Genomic DNA, 26,862 nt, shown 5'->3' on the forward strand with positions numbered 1-26,862 from the left:
ACACTAGTTATAGTAGCTATTTGTGAGATATTATCCTAAACATTTTATATGCATTAATTCATTTAATCATTCATTCAGCAAATATTTATTGAGTGCCTACCATGGGTTTAATTCTTACCACACACATGGAATAGGTATATTGTTTATTACTTAGCCCCATTTCACAGATGAGGAAACTGGGGCACAGAGAAGCTATGTGTCTTGTCCAGTGTCACAAAGCTGTTGAGGGTCAGATTTAGAATTTTTTTTTAGAATTCTTGTTGCTGAAATCTTGGCATGAATTACTTCTATCACAGATTTTTGTCTTTAGTGGGGGAACAGTAATCAAATTTTGAAGTCTCTGATAAATAAGTTATAGTCAAGGTAATAAGAGCAAGATGTGTTAGGCTAGGTAAACTATGCTGGGATAATTTCTTCTCTTACCCCAAATCCATCTCTTAAAAAAAATAGTTACAACAAAAAATAACTTTAAAGTTATTTCTTTTGGAGAATTCCAATTTACCCAAGTAGGTGTGATCCAAATGTAAATTTTCAAGAGAAGTGGATATTAATAACCTTATTAAACACTGTTCCTTCAGAGGCATTCTGGGAGCAAATGTTATGGCAGCATGATAGTTTAATTGTTCAATTTAACAATTTCAGTCATTAGCCACAGTATCATGTTGCTGCTTTTACATAGATCCGGTATGCTCTTTGATTCCCATTTTTATTACTGTGTAGTTTTACAGTTATCTCTGAGGGTTATCTGTAAAGTAATATGACTGCTTTTTAAAAACAAGTATAAGAAGTTTCCAAAATGAGAAGTACTTACATATTTATTTTAATGAGATTTCCAAACTGAAATATTTGGTATACTTCTTTTGAACTTGTCTGTAGAGTGTATTGCATGTTCTTAATCCTAGTAGAAGTCTTCATTTGTGAGGAGTTATATTTAATTTAGAGATAAGTCTGGTGAATTAAATGAGTAATTAACATTGTTTTTGGTCATAAATGAGATGCAGTTCTAAAAAGTGGAGACTAGGATTTTTTTGCGTGTGAGGATTGTCTTTGAGAATCTTACAAATGGAGTTTCAAAAGAGTTTTGAGCCTTGGTGGCATCGTTGCAGGAGTCTTGCTTCCCAAAACGACTTGAGTAACAGCACTCATTTTGAACCTCTATGGATAAAATAACTACTTGAATATAACTTGTTTAACTTGTATACTATGATTGAATTGAAATTCTCTCTAATGAATGCATTATCTTATATTAATACTAATATGGTCTGATTTATGGCCTTTTAAAAATTAGTCCTTTAAAAAAGAGGGAAAAGGAACATTTTTAGTTTGCTGAGAGGCAGATCTGTATGGGAACAGATTTGAACTTGATTATAATTAAAAAGTGGAAGATATTTTCCCGACCTGCTTACCAGGGCATTATTTGTGTAGGCTTTCTACAGAGGCTGAAGAGTTCAGATAGAAAAATGGTGTCATCCAGCTTGGTCTGACAGCATTTCCTGCTTCTAAACGTAGTCTCTGGTTTTATCCACTTTCAAGTTAACTGGAAAAGTTAAATACTGAACAAGATAATAGAAATCAGTTTTTTTCTCTTTAAACCCTGGAACAGCTCTATCACAAATGTACTGACTTCCTAATTACCTGGGATAATTTATCTGGTTTAGGACCACCTTAGTTATTTATATCTAATATCAGTGAATAAGCAGCTCATTTAAGTCTTATACTTAAATTTTTTTCTAAGGATTCTTTCTCATTGAGGACTAATAATAGTAAAACCTAACATTCGTTGACTGTGTGCCAGCCACTGTACTTAAGTGCTTTTTGTCTTTATTTAATCTCCCTCTTAGCAACCCTTTGGGGTAGATACTGTTAATTATCCCCATTTAATAGATAAAAAGTCCTTGAGATATGAGATCAGTTTGCCCAAAGTCAACACAACTGCTGAAAGCCACGCTAGGATCTGACTCCAGGCTTGCTCTTAAACGTTACGTTGCTCAAGCCAGAACACAAGATGATTTTATGAACTGTGTGTATTTAAAAAAGATCATTATTCCCTAAGTAAACGAGGTCAGCATTAGCTTATATTCCTTAGGATAGGAAGAATACCATTTTTAGGTCTTGATAAACTTAAAGATATAGTAAATGTCTTAAATGGATGACTGTTACAGAATATACAGAAGCTGGTTGAACATAGAGGATAATTACAAATGTAGTTAGGCTGTTTGTGTAACAAAGTAATGGTCCCTGGTGGGTTTGTATTAGAATACCAGTTTTTATGCTTTTTTCCACAGCTCTACTGGAGTGTAATATGAGATATCCTTAATATAATTTGATAAAATTATATACTTTCCAACATATTCTACAATTTTTTTGGTAGGAACTTGAGGACTGATGATTATGTTATGCTATTAAGACTAGATTCCAAGGCAATTTGAAAGAGACTATGAGGATCTTAAAGTGTTATGATGGAAAAAGAGAGGGGTAGGTAGTGAGGCAGTTCATGGAGCAGGGAGAAATAATAAGGTAACTGAGGGATAACATTTCAGATCATAAAGGGAGGCAAGAGGAGTGGGATTTGAGCAGAAATATTGGGAGGTAGGTGGTTGTTAATAAAATAGGTACGATCCAGAAAGGTGCAGAGAATTTTAGGGACGAGGAATGGAGAGGAGATAAAGAACACTGGCCTTTGTTTCATACTTGGTTAGTTTCACATCAAATTTAAAAGCCAAGAATTTTGTTAAGTACAGTACTTGATTTATATTTAACCCAGGCCTAATTAATGTGGAGAAAACAAAAAAACAAAAGAAGTGCAATATTATAGCCCTTGTTCTTAAAGAACTTAAAATTCTCATTGGGAGGGGGCAGTACCTAGTTTGTGAAACAGTTCCGTTAACAGCCTTGGACCATATATAAATGCCAAAATGGACGATGTAGACTTGTGGTTTCAGAGCTTGGGTTTCATAAAACCAGTCATATTTCAAAAGAGGTTTTTGTTTTCCAAGTAAGGACATGAAAATGAAAAACCATCTTCTCATCTAATACCACCATTTTGTAAAAGATGGAGCATTTAAAAACAGAAATGAAAGCGCATCATCTCAGATGAAGGGAGTTTTTTATATTGAATAATTTAGCCTTATGAAAAGTTTACTTTGGTATTTTTTGGTGAAAATGACATTGAATCTATGATACAACGGTGACTGCTCTAGGAGGTCTGTTACACTCCTAACTTAGGTCAAAATGACAGGTAATAGTTTACTGAGATTAGTCTGGGCTGAAGTGGTCTGTGAGGGCTTCTTGGAGGCAGTTAACTAGAGTTTTACAGTGTTGGATGAATAGGATTTGAATAGGCAGAAAGGATGGGGATGGTTTTTGAGGCCAGGGCAAAGCAAGAGCATAGATACTGAGATTGGAGCAAACTTGTATTATTGATTGGACCTGAGAGTACTTATCTGATCCTATAATTGAGTTTAGGTTATGGACTAGGAGGAGATAATGTTAGTGAGGAAATGATCAATCAGATTATGAACAGTCTTGAAAGTTATAATGAGGAATTAGGACTTGATCTTGTCAACATTTGGGAATCATTGAAAACTTATTAAGTAGGGCCATGACTTTATAAACTTGGAGTTACAGACTGATTAATCAGGAGGTATTATGTAGATATTAGAAAGGAGGCCAGTTAAGAATATTTATAGAAATTCAGGTGTGAGCACTATTGAGACCTGAATTTACCGAGTTAAAAAAAAAAAAAAGAGATGTATTGGAGAGACGTTTTGAACAAGAGATAGAACTTGATCATGTAGAGAAAGTAATGATAACTCAAAGATTATAGGATCAGAAGAACTGAGGAGTGTTTGTGATCTAGTTAATTGAAGTTGGGAATGGGGGCAAGACATAGCCTTTGCCTCAGATTCTCTGCTAACTACTTTACATTCATGTGTTTTTACAACTCCATTTATTTGAGATATGTTGAGAGTCTCTGCTGTTGCCCTGGGAATTATTGGAAGTTAAAAGATTTCCTTTGTTTCGGAAGTAGTACTTACTTGGGGAAAAACAAAACCAAACAAAAAATAATGTTTGAAACCACTAAACATTGTATAAATTCTTAGTTATGGAATTTGTATACCAGCAAATAACATCATCATTAGTTAGATTATCAAGTGCAATGGAATTTTGGTGATGCATTTGTTACTTTAGGAATTTTTTAAACAGAATTTGTCCTATGTATATTAACAGTAGGGTAGCAATAAACTGATTTACCTTGGATGTCTTAATTTATAATGATGTTAGTTTAACATAGTCTTCCAATTTCTGTCATTGCAGCATGTTTTAGTAGAATACATTTTCTGCCATTTATTTAGCATCTACTGTGTAGCAGATACCTGATGTCTGTTGACTAATCTTTACAATGACCTCATGAAATAGGTACTATTATTCCTACTTTATGCATAAGGAAACTGAAGCTCATGGGGGTTTAAAAATACCTCTGAAGGACTGGTAGAGTTAGGACTCTAGATCACCATTACACAAATCCTGTGTTCTTTCCACTGCTCTATTTTTGGATTAGACCTCATAAGAATAGGAATGAAGTGTGGGTCAGTTGAGATAACTGATTAGGCAGTAATTCAGATCAGTGAAGTGGTACCAAAATGTTAACTCGTGTTATCTATCCTTTTCTATCCTGTGTGGGTCAGGGTGGGGTGGGGTGAGGTCTTCTTAAAAGACCAAATATGGTCTGTAGCCTTGATTCTAGTCAATTACATTCACTTATCTTTTGGATAATGTCCTTCATATCCTTTTGTATGAGGAACAAATCCTTATTAAAAACAAATGTTTGATTCAGAAAACAAGAAACCCCCAAATTTTTGACACAGTTCAGCAAATTGCTAATCTTGGCAAATGAAATGAAAGGAAGTTTCAGGGTTCAGCTTCTGGGAAAGTGGAACTGAAGATCATTCTACTTGAAAATGTAGTTAGTCCTGGAGACTCACTGTCAGTGATATTTAGCACTTTTTTGGTGTCTGTTCCTCTCTCTTCATTCCTCCATCATCTGCAGCCATACACAGTTCTTTACCTTACTATTCCTATGTTTGCCGTTGATAATTACTTCAAAGTTCTATTTTTACTATCTCCTCAACATTATAAATCTAAGCCCCATCTCTTTCCACCTCATTCCTGATGTTCCTTTTCCAGCTGCTTCTACTGGGTCTGGTAGAACCAGTGCACAAACTGTGAGTCAGGTCCTAGGTTCTTAATCTTTTCTCCCAATATTCCCCCATCTCTTAACCCATTACTGAAAACAACTTTTTTTTTCCCTCTAATGAATACTATTATTCCTGTTTTTACTGGTTAAATACTCTGTGTCTCCTTGGAGAGTGGGGCTTAATCAGTATACATATTTCTGGTTCTTCACTGTTGATTCCAGACTGTTGTTTTTGTGTGGCTTCTGATTTTTCAAAGATCCTACCATCTGCTGTCTCCATTTTCATTGTGTTTGGTAACTTTTTAGGACCCACATGGATCGCTTTCCCACTCCATCCCATTCCCTAGTACCCACTTTGTCTAGTACCTCACTTTTCTTATCAATTATTCTCTTTCTTGCATCTATAGCTTCATATTGAGTCTTTCCTTTCAGATTATAAGTACACTAAGTTCTTTTCTATCCTAAAACAACTAAATAAAATCCTTCTGCCTTTCTGTCACTTACAGTTATTGCTGATTTTTTCTTTCACTTGAAAACATCTTTTAAAAAAGGCAGTATTCTATATACAGCTTTTCTTTCTTTCTTTTTATTTTATTTTTTTGGGGGGGAGGTAATTAGATTTACTTATTTATTTTATTTTTAGAGGAGGTACTGGGATTGAACCCAGGACCTTGTGTATGCTAAGCATGCTCTCTACCACTTGAGCTGTACTCTTCTCCCACCCCCACCCCCCTTTTTTAAAATGGAGGTACTGGGAATTGAATGAGAGTTGAACCCAGGGCCTCCTGAATGCTAAGCATGCACTCTACCACTGAGCTACATCCACTCCCCTGCAGCTTTTTCTTTTACATTCATTTGCTCATTCTTTAATACCTTTCCTGTCTTGTTTCTGTCCTTAACATTTGACTGTGAAGGCTTTTTCAGAAGATTCAGTGTCCAATTCAAGGATTTTCATAGCCTTAATCTCTTAATCCTTAATCTCTTTCTAATTAAACTATTGATCATCTTCCCCCTTGAATCTCTGGTTTTTGATTAGGAGTTAAAAATGTGTGTTTGGCCCCATCTAGCCTGGTAGGGCCATTTTGTCTGGAAGTTGGCTGGCTACTGTACTCTGGTGTTCATCGTGTGGCCTGTACTGACGAGCAGAGAAGGGGTGGAGCACATTGGCGCTCTGTACCCTGTGGACTTTTAAGTAAATAATTGATTTGACTTGCCAGTCTTTCTTTGCTCTCTCTTCCTTTCTCCCTGATCCTGCTGTGTCTTGTGTGTAGAATGGATTCTGGTCTTGCCTCTGGTTAAATACTAAAAACAGACATGTCTTTTTTAGAGAAGACTTTTGGAAAGAGTGATATGAATTGAGTTCTTTGGTAAACCATGTGAGATTTGAAGTGCTCCAAAAAATTTGGAAAAGTATAATGAATATCAGTTAGTGGCCTTAATGGGAAAAGTTTTATGTCTTCTCTCTTATTTTAGTATGATTTGCATGGAAAGTTATTTCTGCAAAAACAGATCCGATTCTATCACAGCAAAAAAAAAAAAACTACACTGAGAATTTCAGTGTAATAGAATTTCCAAGCCTCATTTATTTTCAGGAGTATTTGCTATAGTAACACTGTGCTGTGACAGTCCCCTGGAGATCATTAAGATTTTGACCTGAGTTTGCCAAGGCAGTTTCAGAAAGTTGCAGAGATTGCCAGGAACGAGCAGCATGAGCAAATGTGGGTTAACCTGGTAGAGATGTCAGAGGGCTAGTTTTTGAGATGACATGGTTTTCTGAGAAGGAAGCAGTACTGAGTAATGCCACTTTTTTTGTTGTTGTTTTGTTTTGCTATGTTGGATGAACGTTGAAGCCTTGCGTCCTAAATTTTTTTCATCCTTAGAGATTTGAGTCATTCTCTGTCCTCTGATATTTATCACCTGCCCTGACAGGAAATGGAATTATTCAGCCCTAGAAAGATGATAAGGAGCTTTGGACTGGGTTTGGAGGTCTTTGTGATTATCTAGCTATATAAACTTAAGAAAGTCACCTTATCGTTGGGGCTTCAGATTTCTCAAATGAGAAGTTGGAGTAAATAATTTCTAAGAAGATACTGTCATTTTGATCTGAGGGGTTTTGCAGTATGTCATCTGACATGTAAGAAACAGAGTGTGGCTCGTATTCTTCGTGGTCGACGTTGTCTCTATTTTACACGCGAGGACGCTGAGGCACAGTTAGGTAACTCGCCTGTACTGCTGTTAAAAGTGACACACTGTCTGTAACTCCAGAGCCTCTGTTCTGCATGAATGTATCTATTACATGCTAATCTCAGAATGGGTACAGATGATAGTGTGTGGTGGTGGGAACAAAGTAGAATTTAAATATCTGTTGAATGTTTGACTAGGTTATCGTGTTGCTTCCTTAAGCCACATGCTGTAATATTCTAACATAATTTTCATTGCGCATTACATTAGTTTAGAAATATACACTCACAACTATTGACCAATGTGGCCTGCGTTTGACTTTCAGCTCTACCATATATATTTGTGTAAACTTGGAAAAGAATTCTACCTCTTTGTGCCTCAGTTTACTTATCTGAAAAATGGAGTTAATTGTATCTGCCTGATAGCCTCCTTATGAGAAATAAAGGAGTTTATGTAAAGGGCTTAGGATGACATGAAACAGACATACGGCAGATTTTCACTATTGTTATTAGATTATGCTTTTAACTTTTCCAAGTACTTTAAATACCATTTATTTCAAATAACATTCCTATGAGAGAGGTAAGTTCTGGAGTCTAGCATATTTAGTCCCATTTTACAGATGAGAAATCCATGAAGAAACTTGTGTAAGGATACCAACAAAATTAAATGGAATAAAACTTAAAAGATTATTTAATATGAAAGAGAAAAAAAAAAGGTTTGGGATGAGTGTCATAATAGTCACCTCTTTTATGTAAGTAGGACATACCTGAGGTATTTGGAATGAGAAGGAGAATCGTTCCAAGCTACTCGTCTCTTCTGGTCCTTGATGCTCTTCCTGCTGTTAGAAGGGAGATGGGGAGGATGTTGCTGCGTCATTCCTGTGTCCTAGTGTAGCCATCTAGCAAGCTGAGAAACAACATTTGAAGGGTATCAGATTCACTGGGAACTGAGAAAACAGCTTACCTTTTCTATGTGGGAAAACAAAGTAAAATGAGTGGGAGATGTGAGCTACCAGTATTGCTGTCATGTGAGTTGCTTCATGGATTTAACTTTTGAGATGCTTCAGCTGAATCCCACTCTGTCCTGTGTTAGTTTACTGCAGCTGTTGAGATGCATTTTTGGGATAAAACTGCTTCTAGGTAGGGGTGTGTGTGTGTGTGTATGTATGTGTGTGTATGTGTGTGTTCCCTTATGCAGTGTGTTAGTGCTCAGCTGTCAGCACCTGACTTTGCTGCAGTATGTACTGCATGATCTCTGCATTGCTGTAACCAGATCTTGGTCTGACTTGCCCTATCCATCTCTTTGATGAAAAGATTTCTTTGCATCTCTCCCTCAGGAGTCTGCTCTAGTCAGCTGGAGCATTGGAGGCTCTTCCCTACTCCTTGGAAAAACCTGAAGAGTTTTTGAGGAGTCACCTTGTGTTGGGGTTTCTCTTGGCTAGGATTTCTGTAATACATAGAAATGATGCCTTCAGCAAATGTGTGTTATGTCCGTTCACGTAAGAGACTACTACTACTAGTCACTGGAAATGCAGAGAATAAACACTGAAGCCTAAGGAATGGGACTGAATAATGGTTAAGGATAGATGAAGCTATATGTCTAGAGGAAGAAAGCTTTAAGATCAGGCAGACCTGGATTTAATTCCCAGTTCTGCCTTTTATTATCAGTGTGACCCCCGGGCAAATTGCTTAAACTCCCTGAATCTCAGTTTTCTCATCTACAAAATAGAAATACTAGTAATACCTGGTTCTTAGGGTTGTTTTAAGGATTAATTGAGAGAATGAATTTATGACCTCAAACAATGCATCGGTATAGTACTGTGAGCTGTTTCTAACCTTTCTGATGTTGAATTCCTCATTAAAATTGATACTAGTTCTTAGCTCAGGTTTGTGGTAAAGATTAAATGAGGAAAGCAAGCAAGCAAGCTAGCCAGCCTGGCACATAGACTTCACATGTGTGAAAAACAGCTGAAGCAACCGAAATACTACAGGCAGTATTTCTTTGGAAGAAGCAAGTTAAGATGCTTCCCAGGTCATACCAGCACCAGCACCTGGTCAGTGCTGCTTCAGCAGACTGGGTTACTCTTACTGTGCTGAGCTAAAGATGTGTGTTTCTAATTGTATTCTGCCCAGGACTCATTTTTTCCTCAAATTTATCTCAAAGTCCAGTCCCTTCTTTTTTATAATACATAAGCATACTTTACTCAGTTGCAAAGATCAGCTTAAATTTTACCGTGAAGCTCTCTTAGAAGTCCAATGCGCTATCCATTGCATGATGGAGACACCTCATGAAGCTCTCTTAGATTACTCCGGGGAAATGATTTGTCCCACTTCTAAGTGCCATTAGGACACTTAGCATGGTCTGATACATATAGCATTTTTTGCTCCCATTATCTGCTTGGAGAGAACTTCTTTTCATTGTTTAAAATCTAGTTTAGACATCTTTTCTCCAACCTTTCCTGACTCTTTCGGTACTTTGTACATCTTTTGTTGTTGGATGTATCTCATTGGGTTATAATTATTTACTTACCTTTGTGTACTTACAGTTGACTGTGAATGTCATAAGAACAGAGTATTTATCACTGAATTTTTACTTTATAGCACATGACTTAATACATACTGAATTGAGACTGATGCATTAACCGTATTTTGGTATTTTTCTTTTTCAACCTGAGAGGGCATGAGTGGGAAGTTCACTTTGGTGTCTTTGTGTGTTTTAAAACAAAACAAAAATGTACATTGAAATAATTCACATACCATAAAATTCACCATTTTAAGATGTACAATTCATTTTTAAAAAAAACTATATTTACAGGTTTGTGCAATCATTCAGTAATTTCAGAATATTTTTCATCACCCCAAAAAGAAACCCCATGCCCATTATTATTCACTATCTATTTTCCCCTAACTCCAGTCTCTGGCAACCATAATCTGCTTTATGTCTCTATGGATTTACCTATTCTGGACACTTCATATAAATAGAATCATACAATATGTAGACTTTTGTGTCTGGCTTCTTTCACTTACCACACTGTTTTCAAGGTTCATCTGCATTATGGCATGTAGCAGGACTTCATTTTTAGGGCTGAATAATATCCCATTGTATGACTATACCACATTTTGTTTATCTGTTCATCAGTCGGTAGACTTTTGAATTGTTTTAACTTTGGCTGTTATGAATGAAGATTTCTGTACAAGTTTTTGTATGGACATAAGTCTTCATTTCTTTTCAGTGTATACCTAGAGTAAGATTGCTGGGTCATATGGTAACTATGCTTAACTTTTGGTGGAACTACCAGACTTTTTTCATAGCATCTGTACCATTTTGCATTCCCACCAGCAACATACAAGGGATCCAACTTCTCCACATTCTCACAGACTTGTTATTTTTGAGTATAGCTATACTAGTGGGTGTGGAGTTGGACTCTCATTGTGGTTTTGATTTGCATTTCCCTAATGACTAATGATGCTGGAGCATCTTTTCATGTGTTTATTGGCCCTTTGTTTAACTTCTTTGGAGAAATGCCTATACAGATCCTTTGCCCATTTTTTAATTTGTTGACGTTTTATTTCTGAATTATACGAGTTCTCTGTATATTTTGGATACTAGTCTCTTACCAGATCTATGATTTGCAAATATTCTCTGTGAGTTTTTGGATCTCTTTACCTGGAATTTGTTGCCCACCTCATACATATATATGATTTGGTAGAACTAGAGGTCCTGAAAGAGCATATGTTGATTGAAGTGATTGCGTAGGACTGAAGTTACGCAGTTCTGGAAGCCTTGGGTTACAAGCTAGGTAGTGAGCATTTGACAGGAACCTGGGGAAGTTTGGGTTTTAGTCTTAGCATTGCCACACCCAGATACTATGACCTTGGGCTATCATGTAATTTTTAGGGGTCTCAGTTTTCTCATCTGTGAAGTGATTTGGACTGGATAATCTTTAAGATTCACCACTTAAGTTGTTTGAGTTGATACAGTCCTTGGGAGCACATGCATGACAAATCAAATTATACTCCATCTCATTTGTTATTAAAAAGATCTACATTTTTTTTTTACTCCCTTCCCCCATGTTTTGTGTTTTTGAGGTCGTATTTTACATCTTCATCCCTTCACTGTTTATTGTGGTTATAGTTGCTTTCTGCCAGTTTCTGATGAGAATTGCTCTGCCTGTAGATACATTTTTGATGTTTTCATGGTGGGGAGGTGAGCCCCATGTCCTCTTGCTCCACCATGTTGATCTCCCTCCATCTCATCTGTTTACATGGAACAACTGCATGCTGTTAACTTTGCTGGACAACTTTTTTTTCTCTTCAGTCAAGGCCCCTCTCTTTCTTTAAAACTAGTCATAATTAATTCTGACTACTTCTAGTCATATAAATAAACATGGGTTTTGTTAAAGAATTTACAATTTAAAAAAAGACCTCCAAAGATATTTTAATCTAGAGTCCTCTATTACAGATGTATTAGAGGTACAAAAAAATTGATACACTGATTTAACATCCCACTTGCTGAGTATTTACTATGATCCTGGCTCAGGTTGTATAACTAGTTAGTGGCAGAATTGAGATGAGAGCTGAGGTGTCTGGGACTCGGTTCACTGCTATTTCCAGGATACTACTTTGCCATGAATTATTAGATTAAAATCTTTTTATGATGTATCAGGAATTTGCTGGTGTTTCAACTAAGGGCTACAATAATTTGCCTCCAAATTCTGATTCCTAATTAGTTTGTAGCATCAAGTATAACTGACATGTTTGTTACATATTTTAGGTGTAAATTGAACATAGTTTTAATTTTTAATCATCTTTCCTTCCTTCAAGGACCTATTTTCAGCCTTAGAAAGTTATATATCGCTCTGTGATCTCGAAGTGACTGCCTGTATGTACTATAACAATTCTAGTCCAGCACCCCTGGTTACACTTGTCTCAATCCATGTTCTCTCTGGTTACTTTGACTCCTGATGAAAATGATTTATACTGGCACTGTGCCTTTTTGTAACGACCTATTCATATTAATATGATTTTTCCAAATCTTTGATGGAATATGAAATTACATTGGAATCAAAAGTACAACTGTCTTGAATCTCTCAAAAGTCTCCCCCCACCTCACCCCCCCCGTAAGTGGATACGACTGTGCCATTACTGTTGATGGTAAGTTTGATCACTTCATTGTAAAGGTACCTGCTCCCCTTTGTAAGTAATCCATGGGATGACTTTGAGACAATGTCCATGTCTTATTCTCCTACCAAATGGTTTTAGCATCCATCGATGATCATTGCCTGAATCAGTTATTACACTTTTGGTTGTGATTATATTTGTTAATGTCTGCTTAAGTATCAACAGCAATAAAAACCAAATTGTATTTTAAAAACATTAATGAGCTTAAAAAGCCCTATTCATATATATTGTCACTGTGATTCTCTGGTTTAGTTTCTCATCATAGATTGTCTTTGGAAGAGTGAGGGTGGGAGATTCGGTCTGCATGTCTAGAAGCAGGATTCCAAAATATGGCATCTTCCTCTTCTGAGCCCAAGGCTGCCTCAGAAGGGACCTGGCCTAATATGGACCAGAAGTTGTCTTTGCCTTGGGTGGCTAGCTTTTCTTGTTTCTTGCCTCTTCTGTTGATATTTCTTGTGTTTTAGTGGTTCAGTTTGTGGATCTTACAGTACTCTCTGGACCAGTTTTTGTCTAATTATGTGTTAAAGCTTGTATTGAAAACCAACCAGTAGTTAAAGGTTAGAGAAATGCACATATTCATCTTTTAAGAGAAACATTTCCCCGCACCACCTTCTTATGAAACATTCAAACTTACAGAAAAGCCAACACAGTAGTCTAAATACTCATACCTTTCACCTGGATTCAATAATTGTTAACTGTTTGCCTTATTATACTTAAGTAGCTGTAAATCTGTATGTATAATCCATTTTTCTTAATTACTCGATAACCTGCAAATGTGTAACCCCCTAGAATGAGGACACTCTAGTACATAACGACTGTACCATTATTACACCTAAAAATTATGTTTCTAATAATAATAAATATTAGTCCAAATTCAGATGTCTTCAGATTTCTTTTTTTTCTTTGATATACTCTTTATTTATGTATTTTTCTGAATTGAATTACTTTTAAAAATGTTTTTTTCTTTGTATACGTGTATTTTTACTGAAGTGTAGTCAGTTTACAACGTTGTGTCAATTTCTGGTATACAGCCTAATGCTTCAGTCAGACATGAACACACATGTATTTGTTTTCATATTCTTTTTTACCATAAGTTACTATAAGATATTGAATATAGTTCCCTTTGCTAGACAGTGGAGACTTGTGGTTTATCTCCAGATTTCTGAAGAATGTCTTACAGTTTTTTAAATTGAAGTATAGTTGATTTATAATATTGTGCTAATTTCAGATTCAGTATTTCTGCAGATTATACTCTATTATAGGTTATTACAAATAATGGGTATAATTTCCCACACTATACAGTATATCTTTGTTGTTCATCTATTTTATATACAGTAGTTGGTATCTGTTAATCCCTTATCCCTAATTTGTCCCTCCCTCCTCTCTCCCCTTTGGTAACCACAAGTTTGTTTTCTATATCTGTGACTCTGTTTCTGTTTTGTATGTACATTCATTTGTATTATTTTTTAGATTCCACGTGTAAGGTATACCTTTTATAATATTTGACTTTCTCTGATTTATTTCAATAAGTATAATATTCTCTAGGTCCATCCATGTTACTGCAAATGGCAGTTTTTCATTCTTTTTTATGGCTGAGTAATAGTCTACTTATATACCACATCTTATTAATCTAATCATCTGTTAGTGGGCACTTGGGTTGCTCCCATGTCTTGGCTATTGTAAATAATGCTACTGTGAACATTTGGGTCCATGTGTCTTTTTGAATTAGTGTTTTTGTTTTTTTCCAGACATATACCCAGGAGTGGAATTGCGGATCATATGGTAGTTATGTTTTTAGGTTTCAAAGGAACCTCCATACTGTTTTCCTTAGTGGTTGCACCAATTTCCATTCCCATCAACAGTATACACAGGATCCCCTTTTCTCCAGATCCTCTCCAACATAAATTGTTCGAGAGATATTCTATTGAAGAGCAATAATATATGAGAGGTTGGCATATAATTAATTGAATAGTATGTGGTCTCTGACTAAAAAATAACTACAGTTGGCCTTCTGCATCTGTGGATTCGACCAACCACAGATGGAATATATTTGGAGAAAAAATTTTCCAGAAAGTTCCATAAAAGCAAAACTTGAATTTACTAAGCATGAGGCAACTATCTACATAGTACTTACGTTGTATTTATATAGCAATTACACTGTATTGGGGTTGTAAGTAACATATATGGAAGGATGTGCATAGGTTATATGGAAGGATGTGCATAGGTTATATGCAAATACTATGCCCATTTATATAAGTTGAGCATTGGCAGATTTTGGTATCTGCAGGATGGGTGGTGGTCTTGGAAGACTGTACTAAGTTTGTATGGTGCTGTGCAGGTAGCTGCAATTTATTGCATTTCATCAGTCAAAAAAATGTCACCTGACTGTGGGGGAACGGGGCTCAGGGCACTTTAGCTTATGATCAAGTGCTGGACTTTCCAGAGTATCAATGATGAACATGATAAATAAAAAAGTAAGAAATTAGAATGATGCTTAGCTTAGTGCCTGGTTCATCATAGGTACTTAGTATTTGTTGACATAATTAAAGATGTAACTGGAAGGGCATGCCAGAAAAGACTGGAATTGATCATTTATTGAGTAATTCTAGTGCATTTAGTCTGTTAGGTGCTGTGGGAGATAAGGAAGTAGAAAAAAGTATTCACATGCTTGAGGAGAACTACAGTATTAGCTGAGAGGAAACAAACTTTTTTTTTCTGGTTTATATTTACTGACTGTTTCCTCTGTGCCAGGTAGTGTTTTAGGCACTGGGATACAGTGGGGAACAAGACTGCCAAAGTTCTTGCCATCATGGAGCTTACATACTAGTTGAGAGAGATGAGCAGTAAATTTATATCAACAGAATGATTTCAGATAGATATAAAGGGAAACAAAACAGTTTGATAACAGTAGGGAGTAATGGGAGGAGGGGAGTGTACCCTTAGTTAGGATTGTCTGGAAGGCATCCTGAGGAAGTGACATGTGAACTGTGACTAGAATTACGTGGAGGCAGCAGCCAAGGGAAGATCTGGGAGAAGGCAGAGGAAGCTGCACATACAAAGATCCTAAGGTTGTGCCAAGCTGACCTTTCCGAGGACCCAAGGAGGCTGGTGTGAAAGGAGCAGAGAGAGGAATCAGAGAGTGTGGTGGCCAAATGATAGGAGATGAAGTAGAGGAGGAAGGCAGTGACCTGATTGTGTAGGGAAATCCAAATTGTACTTCATAAAATAGCTGAAGGATTCAGGTCATTGATAAGGGCTTGATTTTAACATTAACTTGATGTATCCTGAGAATATAGCCCTCACCTTCCCATTTTTGCTTTTTTCCTTAAATATATATATTTTTTAAATTAAATAACTGTTATAACATTGTACTGGTGGAAATACAAAGAAATAACAAGTGCACACTCCATCTTCAAAGAGTTTTGCATTGTAGTTGGAATAATATGGTATAAATGCAAAAAAAAAAAGTCTTAAGAGTGTCCTGTATAAGAGAACAGTACATCTATCATATCGTATATGTGTATATGTGAAACAGCAGAAGGTGTTCAAGAAGGGGGAGTTAACGAGCGGTGGGTGTGGAAGAGCTACACTGAAAGGGAGTTGGCATTGAATTGTTTCTTGAATAGACTTGATGAGATGGAGGTCATTCCAGGCAGGGGAAATGTCGTCGGAGTAAAGGTATACTGTGAAGGAATTTGTCCTCAGGAAATACTGAGTAGGTTAGTCCTTTCAGGGAAGGGAAAAGGTGATGGCCAGCATGCTAGGGCCTTGAGTAACAGACTGAATAATGTAGACCCTAGACTGTGGATGTAGTGGGCACTCCTCGTCAGTCTGATTTGTGCATTAGTCATTTGTGTTCTAAATCTGTTTATTCAGTTAATATTTGTCTAATACTATGTGCGCTTGTATTCTTTGAAATTGTAACAGCCTTGATTGCTTGCAGATGTAAAATTGAATTGGGATTCTGCCACATGACTTGCACATAGATATAGAAACATACAGAAGATGAATGAACCAGGAAGCTTCTTTTAAGTGATTTTATTTCCTTAGGCAAGTTTGATAGGGTGGGATTTGTATCACTAGCATGTGCTGAATAGTTGGAGGATTTTTTTTGTTGAGAGGTGGATTGTGGGAAATGTTGAAACTCTTAAGAAGGCTATGTTGATGTTAAAATGTGTTGCAAGATTACAAATCTCATTGTCATTTTTATATTCTGGATCTTGACAGAGCATGGTAATTTATGTCTGAGGGCTGAGAGTAAGAGAATGGTGAGCCTAATGATGAGATTTTCTTATCTTGTTCATTACTTAAAATACAACCATTTTCACATACACAGTCCCAATAGCGCCTTAACTAATTCATATTCTCTCTTTCCCCTCCTCCCCTCCTCTCTTTCCATCTCTCCCCTTCTACCTAAGCCCCACTTTTTATCATTCCTTACCAATCTCAGCAATATCATTGATAAATGTACTTTGTGGCATTAAGACCAATGCTATAGTCTTTTATTTAAAATTATTGAGTCTTGCTTATTTTCTCTTTAGCATGTGAAGGACTAAGCCAATATATAGGCTTATGCTGATAGTGTTTATTGGCTCTCCTTAAGAATTAGAGCTTTTATAGCTGGAAAAAAATCGTATGGACTCTTTCACCCCTTTTTATAGATCTGACAACTGTTGTTCCAAATGGATAAGAGCCTTGGCCTGAAGGAAGGAATTATTTGGATATAGAGGAGCCTGTCTTTTCCTTCCCCCCATACATTGTGGTGAGGTCATTGTTGGTCCTTCTCAAAACAAAACAAGACACTGATGTTTATATCCTAGTTCTCTGTCATCAAAAGGCTTAATGGTGCAGTTGGAGAGAGACAACTTAGACCTAAAAAAATTAGTAATGTGTAAGCCACATCCTTTCTTTACTAAGGATAAGCTAGATGGAGTGCAGGACATTCACCTCTTACCAAGCTCTAAATATAGTGGCACTTTTAATAATGCTGGCCTTATAGGTTAAGAGTCTTATGTCAGGCTTTTATTCTGTCATCAAGGTTCAAATCGTACTAATAATTATCTTTGTATAACACTGTACAGTTTTTGAAGTGTTTCTATAGGCATTATCACATTTGAATTTTAGGGCACCCTTGTTAGGTGGGGAGGCAGGAGCATTTATCCCTGTTTTGTAGTTGAAACTTAGTTGAAGCTTGAACTCAGATTTTCCTTCATGTCCACCTTTTAGCGTGCTAAACAACACTGCTTTTGTGATTTCACTTGCTTTATATCCAGATTTCCATAGTAATGAATTATGTTTTGATAGGTTCCATTTTGGAATAAATCCAGTTTTTTTAAACTGAAAAAGCTACATTTTTCTTTACTTTTTATTATTCAAAGGGAGTTGAATGAACTCTTTTGTTTTTAAAACTAAAGTTGGACTGAAGAGTTTGATCTTAGGTGGATTCTTGAGTTTGTGTTCAAATATCCCCGTTAACTCTCATGGATTCAGCAAACATTTATCAAATGTCCTTTATGTGCCAGGCTTAGTACAGAAGGAGGGAGATGAAGATGGTGGTGGTGGGGAGCCTTAAGAATGAGAGTGTTGTAATGAAAAAAGCAAGAATTTCAAGTCAAGTTGACCTGCATTCAAATCCCAGCCTACTACTTATTTATGAGTTGCAAATTGCTTTACTTCTTGGAGCTTCAATTTCCTAATCTATAAAATGGGAATAATAATACCTATCATGTAGGATTGTTTTGAGGATTAGGGTGATGTTTATAAAGCATATAAAGTATGTGTTTTATGGGATTTTACTGCCCATAGCGAATGAATAGACAAACGTGTGTGGTGAGAGTTAGCTGAGTCTTGACAGAAAGTGTTTGGCTGACCTAACGTAGAATAGAGTGAGGTGATTTTGGCTGCCAGCATAATGTTCTGCTTTTGTTGAAACTTGGAGCTCTCACATTGGTGTTTGCCAACATTGCATTTGACTTCTCACATAGTAGAAGCCAAATCATTCCTATGGAGTATAAGTCATTTGGAAACATCTGTAGGCTGGACCTTTAAACCTCTGTTGCAGTTTAGTTGGGGAAAAAAAAATCTCACATTACCATAAGGTAGTGAAAGTCACATGGCAAGAAGTCTACCTGGGCTGACACCTGGATTCAGTTTTCTGAATGATGTAACCATCAAAAGGAAGAAGAATTACCACCCAGAATATGAAGTCTGATGACAGTGAGTGTGGCAGGTAAACTGAATAGGATGAAAGACCAGGAACTTACTTTGTTTTCTGTTTCATTGTATATATGTATCACATCTTTTTTATCCAGTCATCTGTTGATGGTATTTTGTTTTCTGAAATAGTGCTTTATTCATTTATGAACATTTAGCTAGGTGCTCTTCTGGTGCTAAGAATACAATGGTAGTGGCAGGGAAGCTCCTTTTCTAATAGAGCTTACGTTCTAGTGAGGGAGAGTGTAAATAAATATTAAATATGAAGTATAATGAATCTCGGGTGATGCTAAGTACCACGAAGAGAAATGTAACAGGAGAAGCAAGAGCAAGTTAGAGAAGGGGTAACGTTTTTTAGCTAAGATCTCACTTTGGTTAGGATGACATGGCCAACTTCTCTGAGAAGTCTTAGAATGAAGCCAGTGACCCCCTAAGATAAGAAGCAAGGCTCTTTGGTTTAAGGAGTGGAGGTAGCACTATCTTTAGAAGTTGCTTTAGGAAGTGGAAGGGAGAATTGCCTTGTTGAGTCATTGAAATCAGCCCATATTAATTCTCAAATGTCTACTGAAAGGAAAGAGTGGGTCCAGTTCTGTTGAAAATCAGCCTGCTTGTTATCTTTGGACCACATACTGTAAGTTACACTACTCCAGAAAATGTACATTTAGGTGTTGAGACCTAACCCTCTTTTTTTTCTCCTCACAGTATCTTTAAAAGTATAGTGTTTGGACTATCTGTATCAGAATATAAATGCAAATCACAGCAGATCCAAATAATCAGAATATTCGAGGGTGGTGCCTGGGAATCTGCAATTTTAACAGGTAATTCTGTATCCATACTGGGGTTTGAAAATTACTGTTTGTTATCTTGTTGATAGAAATCATCTTTATTCCAGGCTTAGTGGGTGGGCACACAAGTCCCTGCTTATTTAAGATTCACTACTTTTCACAATTTACAGTGGATCTTGCATTTCCTTTTGCGTTGATTGAATTCTTGGCTTTAATCTCTGATATATTGTAGTCTCCATATTAAGATGTGTTGATGAGACAGCAGAAAAGGAAACTCTTTGCTTACATTATTTTGCATTTTCACCATCAGCCACATCCCTGGGAAGGAGCACCCTTTGGAAGAACACTGAATTAGCTATATAGATTCATAAGATTTAGAACAAAGCTTGCTTACACCAATAGTTTTTTGTTTGTTTTATTTTCTGTTAATTGAAAATTCTAGTTATTTGTTTGTGATTAAGGTTTTTAATTTTTTTCATTGGTCTTTAAATCTCTAACATGCACAAGGCTAAATGAAAGAGAAAATAAACAGAATGAGGATATTGAGAAAGTATTTAATATATTTAGTAGTAGACATTCAGTAAACATTCAGTTTGATTTCAAGGGAGGGGATGGAAACAATCAGCAATGGGAAACTTAAACCATCTGTTGATGGTCAAACCAGGTTCTTAAAGGCATCATAGCCAAAATTCTAGTGGGCACAGTGTCGAAGAAAGTATGCACTGTTTTCTCCATGTTTAATTTTAATGGTACCACTGATGTTCATTGTCAGGTTGTGGGAAGACTGGTAGCTAGGAAGCCCAAGTACCAGGACCCATCTCCAGGCTTACAGTCAAGCTTATTTTGTACCTTGCCTTTTGGGTCCTTTAGCAGGGACCTCTTGAAAAGAAGTTGAGCCTTTTAGAACTTGAAAGGACCTTAGAATGAAACGAAGTCTGTACTTTTCATTTTACTGTTTAAAGAAACAGACATTCAGAGAATTGAAAATTCTGGTAATGTGGTTTCCTTCAATGGGGTCATCCAATGGAATCATCTTTTTAAAATGTGCTCCCTTCCCCTGAAGAATGTCATATTTCTGTTTGAGGGTTTTAATAGTCATTCTGTCCTAGTGTTTGGTTGATTTTGACTTTGCCTGTCCAGTGATTGGGGGGCCCTAATAGGAGGTGAGTGGCAGTTTATATCTTTCTTTTAGTAAAAGTTATGTAATATTTAAGAGACAAGCTCTTGAAATTAAGGCATATGGAGGAACAGTAACTGGCCTTGAGTCACACTGCGAAACAGTAGAGGAGGAGGCGAGTTCACAGAGGGCTGGCCTCTTTGCTTTGTACCTTATGCTTTCTTTTCCTTCTCTTTCCTTAGCCGCTCGACTCCCATGAACTCAGTATTCTGCAGAGGTAAGGTGTGGCATAAGAGGCCTGAGTTGGGAGTCTGGACATCTTGGTCTTAGGTCCAGCTTTGCTCCAAGCTTCCATTCCCTCTCTTTGGGCCTTATTTTCACCATCTTTAAAATGAAAATCTGGACTGGATAATTGACCCCCAAAGATCTTTCCAGATCTGATGTTCTTTATTTTCATGAACCCTAGAAGGGCTACAGCTTGCAGTTTGCTCTGACACAGTGAGGATTCCGCCCTGGAACTTTACCACAGTGTACCTTGGGTGGTCGAAGGCTAGATTTTTTTTTCAGGAGGAATGTTTCTGAAAGTGTGGGTTTTATAGATAAGACTTTTTTTTGTTTTGCTTTAAAGAGATAGTAAAAGGTTAAAAGTAGAGAAGACTTGAAAGTTGGATCTGTGGGAAGTACATTAATGTGTACCCCAAGTAACTGTTCTACAATAGCAAATGCTTTGTTAGGTCTCTTTAGGATGGCAGAGTATGGTGGCATTCTGGTGCTACTGCAGAGAGCAAGGGCCCATAAGGAAGTTCAAAGTCCATGTTTTTTTCCACCTTTGGAAATGGAGTGCTGGTTTACCCCCAGGGCCTGAGAGGAGTGGGAACTACTGATGATTTGAGCTCCTCTCTCAGCACTTTATGACTAGGAAATCGGCAGTTTAAGCCTGACTTGTTTGGCTTAACTTGATGGAAGTTTGTTTCCTCTGAAAATGTCACTTCAACCCTAGAACAGACTAATGATTCTTTTGGGGTACTCAGAGCTCTTTGGGTATGCATCAGGCAGGCTTGATGGCTATGTTGTAAGGTGATAAAGTACAGTCTTGCTCTGTACTAGAAACCATTCACCCTTACGCTTTATTCATCTAAGGGGTGGGGTTCCTTCCATTCCTGCCTGAGTGAAAAGCATTTAGCTAACTTCCTGATCATGCCCAGTCTTGTCCTTCATTTTTTCTTTGCTTTTCATTACTCTTTGCAGCAGCTCAGCCCATCTTCCGTTTGTGACTCTGCGCAAGGTAGGAGCCACAAAGCTTTTGTACGTGTATTGTTAGTGGAAAGGAAACTTTAAAAGCTTGACTTAGGAAAGGGGTTTAGGTCTCTTGCTGTAGTCACAGGATTAGGGTGAAGAGGGGGAAAGCTGGGGGACATGAGGAGGCTTGGATTCAATAAAACACTAGACTAGATGAAGGATTTGAGGAAGTGGAACTTTTGGTTGCTGACAGGGCAAAAATACTTGAGGAATGCTCCTGATTTGATAAATAGGTTATTTTTAGTTTGCAGAAAAAGAGTAGTTCCATCAGTGTAGTGGAATCTTGCAGTCGTGTTTGTAATCTAATCGGCTTAGGCTGTGCCAGGAAAGTGTCAGGTGGCATGCTAATTTCCTCCTAAACTTTTAGTATTGCCGGGTTTATTAACTCCTGCAGTCCTGTGGCTGGGCCTCAGGGCATTGGTAGCGGGGAGTAATTAGGGGAAGAAGGGGAGCTACGGCTGATCCAGATGCTAGTGAAGCAGAGAACCACATGGTAGGTCCTTGTCCTAATGTGTGCACTTGGCCTGCAGATCTCTGCTGTGGATGTACTGCAGTGCTTAAATCCAGTGTTCCCTTGTGGGACCCCAAGCTTTGGGTGACATTGCCTTAGAATCTGATTTGCTGTTTCTCCAATTAATTTGTCATTCTCTATCCATTTCTCCTGGTTCCTGGTTGTTTCACTCTGCCTTAAGTGATTTTTTAATGGATTTTTAAGCTGTCAGTTGTCACTTACTCAGTTCACCTTTATTGAGTTCCCACTCAAATGTGTACCTGGCATCACTGTAAGTGCTAAGTGTCCTTCGTTGTTTGTTTCTTAGAGACTCTAGAATTTATATGTTATTGTGTTGAAGAATGTCAGCTTGTTAATTACTTAAAGTATTTAAACTTTTAATTTTGAGAAAGTTTATATAAATTATTAGGTCAGAATAACATGGTCCAATTTTGGTTTGGGTATATATAGAATGCTCATTTATAGGAGATGGACCTTCCTAACTGGAAAGTGTGACCTTTGCCTTTGAAGTATTTGCAGTGGTGAGACGACAATAGATGGTACAAATTATTGAAGAAAATATAAAAACAAGTACCAGCTAAATCAGCTGTGCATGACTAACTGCCTGAGTGTGGCGGGGCTGCTTGGTCAGTAGGTTTTACATCTCCCTGCTGGCGCAGATTTTGCTCTTATTTCTTTAACTTTATGCACAAGGATGTTAGCCAGAAGGTTTTGAGTGTGGCTGTTTTTAGTCTTGGGATTTTTCTCCTTGGGATGGGCTTATTTTTTGCTTAAAACATAATCTATGTAGGGAGGAGAGTATAGCTCAGTGGTAGAGTGTGTGCTTAGCATGCATGAGGTCCTGGGTTCAATCCCCAGTACCTGCATTAAAAAAAAAACAAAACCTAATTACCTCCCCCTGCCAAGGAAAAAAAAAATTGAGTAATTGATTCTCAAAGGGACAAGGAAAATTTAAGAGGTAGTAAGCTCAATAAAGCAGAAGCAGCCAGTGGACTGATGCAGGCGAGCAGAGATGGTGATGTTCCTGTTTCCTCCTCCTGAGCACCGGAGAAAGGCTGCATATGGAAACCCTCCTTTAGTAGATTTCAGCTCACCTTGGGCCAGCAAAGTATTTAAAATATGAGCCTCAGTTTGCTCATTATATAGAATGGATTTGATAATACCTCTTTATAGACTTGTTCATGAAGATTATTTGAGATTGTGGGAATGAAAGTGCTTTGAACTATGAAATGGTGTATAAGCATCAGATATTATTAGGAGGTATGTTACTTAGGGAGGAGGAGGCATGGACTTTTGAGTCCTTCTGGTAGGACATCCCTAGGGAGCCTTTCTGATGATTCTGGGCATTTTAGAAACTGGACTTCCTTTAGTTGGTCTCAATAAGGGAAATGCTATTATTCAGTGTTATTTGAAAGGAATGTATATGTGGGAGATGAATCACTCTTTTTCATCTATACTTATAAGAACAAGATCGGCACTCAAATTATTGAACATTTGCTGAACTATTATTAAGTGCCAAGTTCTATGCATGTGCTTGGATTCAGAGATGAAATACATGATCCTGGCCTTTTAAGATCTCAAGGTTTGGTGGGAGGAGATAAACCAGTAGATAATTACAATACAGAATGATAAGTGCTATGCTAGAGGTAAACCTAGGGTCTTTCAAAAGGGCGTGTTCTTACTTGATGCCTCTCACCTTCCTCTCCAGTTTAAAAAACTGTAAGAGACCTTAGTGAAGCCTGGAGAAATGAAGCAGTTTGCCTAAGGCCACACCCACAGCTAGTCGGTGATAAGCTAGAACTAGAATCGATTTGTCATCCTCACTGTCTCTTTCACTTCTGTTCTTAGCTCCATTAACAGTGACCTCGATTTTTCCTCCCTCGCCCTGGATCCTTGCTCTTCTAAGAGGGGCCTCTCTCCCTATGTCTCACTCCACCATCTTTTTAAGCTTCTATTCTTATTACCTTGTTTCACAGTTACTATTGCAGTGGAAGTAAAAAGACCTGGGAGTCTTTAAGTTTGACCTTATTGAGGTAGAAAAATGGTTCTTATCATTGGCTGTATATTAGAATTGCTTACAGAGCTTTTGTAAAATATTGATTCCTATGATTTTGATTTTTATTCCCATATTTATTTATTTGTTCATTATTGAGATATTATCTACAGTAAAATATATAAATTTTCCAGTAAAATGCTCAGTGAATTTTTATGTGTATACAGTCATATAAAAGACTACTCACATCAAGATATGCATCAGATCGAGATACAGAACATTTCCGAAACTCTGGAAGGCTCCCTCGTGCTTCTTCCTCATCAATCCTGGCGCTCAAGTGACTGCTTATTCTGACTTCTCTCTCCATTGATTAGCTTTGTCTTATCTTGAGTTTCATATGAATAGAATCAGTCAGCGTGGACTCTTTTTGGGTCTGGAGTTTTTTGCTCAGTATCATATCTAGGTATTCATCCATGTAGCGTGTAGCAGTGTGTAATGTCTCATCGTTTGGATGTACTGCAATTACTTATTTATTCTGCTATTGCTGGACTGTTGGGACAGTTTTGGCTATGTGACAAAACTGCCATGAACATTCTTAGTCTTGTATATGTCTTAGGGTGGACAGGCTCTCATTTCTCTTGGATATATGCCCAGGAATGGGATTGCTGGGTCATATGTTCAGCTGTGGTAGATGCTGATAAACAGTTTTATGACTGTACCTAGGTGTCAGCATTAATTTTTTTTATTATGAAAATTTCAAACATTCATAAAACTGGGGAGGCTAATACAGTGAACCTACATATATCTATTTATCTAGACTCAGTACTTTTCAAGATTTTGCTACATTTGCTTCATTCCTTTTTTTCTTTTTGTTGAGAATTTTAAAACAAATCCTAGATATCATGTTATTTTACCCCTACACACTTCTATATGCATTGCTAAATATGGACATTTTCTCACATAACCGTGCCATTACCAAATTTGATGACGTTAACACATTCTTAATAATATCTAATTCCTAGGTCATAATCAGATTTCCTTAATTGTCTCAAAAATGTCTTTGCAGTTAGTTTGTTAGAATAAAGATCCGCCCAGAGTCCACATAGTACATTGAATTATGTTTCTTGATTTTTTATATGTAGCGTGGTCCCTCTTCCCTTGCTCTCCCCTCTTTTTTTTGACTTATTGTAATTGAGTCAATTGTAAGATAGTAGTGGTAGTTTTGAGTGCTCCCCAGGTTTTTCTAATATTTAGCCAGAGTTGAAAACCCCTCAGCTAGATAGAGTATTATCTTAGGACTGTTCCTAAAGAGAGGGTAAAGGGTAGGGGATAGAATGTAAATATTGCATGGGTGATTGAAGCCATCATGGCACATTAGAGCTGGGACATCTTGTGTAGTAGAAGTGGAATGTGGCAATAGCAGTGGTTTTGTACCCAAGGAAGAGTGTGGGAACTAGTTACTAAGTTCCCATTTGTCTATTCCAATTTCACTCTATTTTGTGAATCTTCTTGTTTAGTAGGAACTTCAAATATTTTCTAACCTAGGAATCAGACTGACAAGAAAAAGCAGATAATAATTTCTTCCCTGTTGTAGTTCTTTTCTTGTGGAATTGTAGACCCATGAGCTTTTCTTTTTCAATTAGCTAAAAAAAATTGGAAATTAGAAAATAGGTCATTCATAGCCATCGAGATACTTGAGGTGTAATGAAAGAAAACTATAAGGGATTTTAAAAATTAAGTTTATACACAGCATAAGGAGGAAATTTAAAAATACCTGTACTGGTCAGAGGCTGGTGTGTCCTAAGGCAGGCCACAAAAAGGTGTGACGGATAATGGTTTTCTCCACTAGAAAGCCCTAGGGTGGTTTCCCCTAATTTGTGCCGGGTACCTTCTAGCAATTAGCCGTCATATCACTCAGTTCTCTTTACCTACTAAGGCCAAATTGTCTAAATATTTTAAGTAACTCATTAGGTATAAGTACTCAACAGAGTTTTTGTGGGAAAGTGGTAATATAGGTCACTGGCATGGACTGAACTGGTATATCCAGTTCAGGAAACCTGGGGAAGGTCAGAGCATAGGCTTTGAGGTGCTGTAGGATCATGAGTTGTTGGAACTAGAAGGGCCCTTGGGCTCCTGGATTTTACATAACCCTTTTCCCTTTCTTAGGCTTTTTGTTATGGAGAATTTCAAACCTGTACAAAAGGAAGCTTCATGATGAACTCCCGTGTACCCATACCCAGTTTCAACCATTGCATACTTACGGCCAGTGTTTCATCTGTACCCTCCCTCATCCACTTAATCCCATCCTGTATTTGAAGCAAATTCCAGACATCATATCATTTAATCTGTAAGCATTTGGTATGCATCTATAAAGTTAAGGACTTTT

The 26,862-nt window shown here is 37.2% G+C and overlaps 1 protein-coding gene across 5 annotated transcripts in view; it reads left to right on the top strand.

The window, feature by feature from the left end:
• The window catches only part of LUZP1 (leucine zipper protein 1), a 74,151-nt gene that overhangs the window by 13,399 nt on the left and 33,890 nt on the right, over positions 1 to 26,862 (top strand). The window contains exon 1 of one of the 5 annotated variants that reach the window (XM_031464310.2): positions 19,419 to 19,589. The exons of the other annotated variants lie outside the window; for them this stretch is intronic. The gene's annotated coding sequence lies outside the window, so the exon portion shown is untranslated. Of the gene's footprint in view, positions 1 to 19,418; positions 19,590 to 26,862 lie in introns of those variants that run through there. 5 annotated transcript variants of the gene reach the window in all.

The sequence above is a fragment of the Camelus dromedarius genome, chromosome 14 (assembly GCF_036321535.1).
Source record: "Camelus dromedarius isolate mCamDro1 chromosome 14, mCamDro1.pat, whole genome shotgun sequence".
Classification (NCBI taxonomy): Eukaryota; Metazoa; Chordata; class Mammalia; order Artiodactyla; family Camelidae; genus Camelus; species Camelus dromedarius.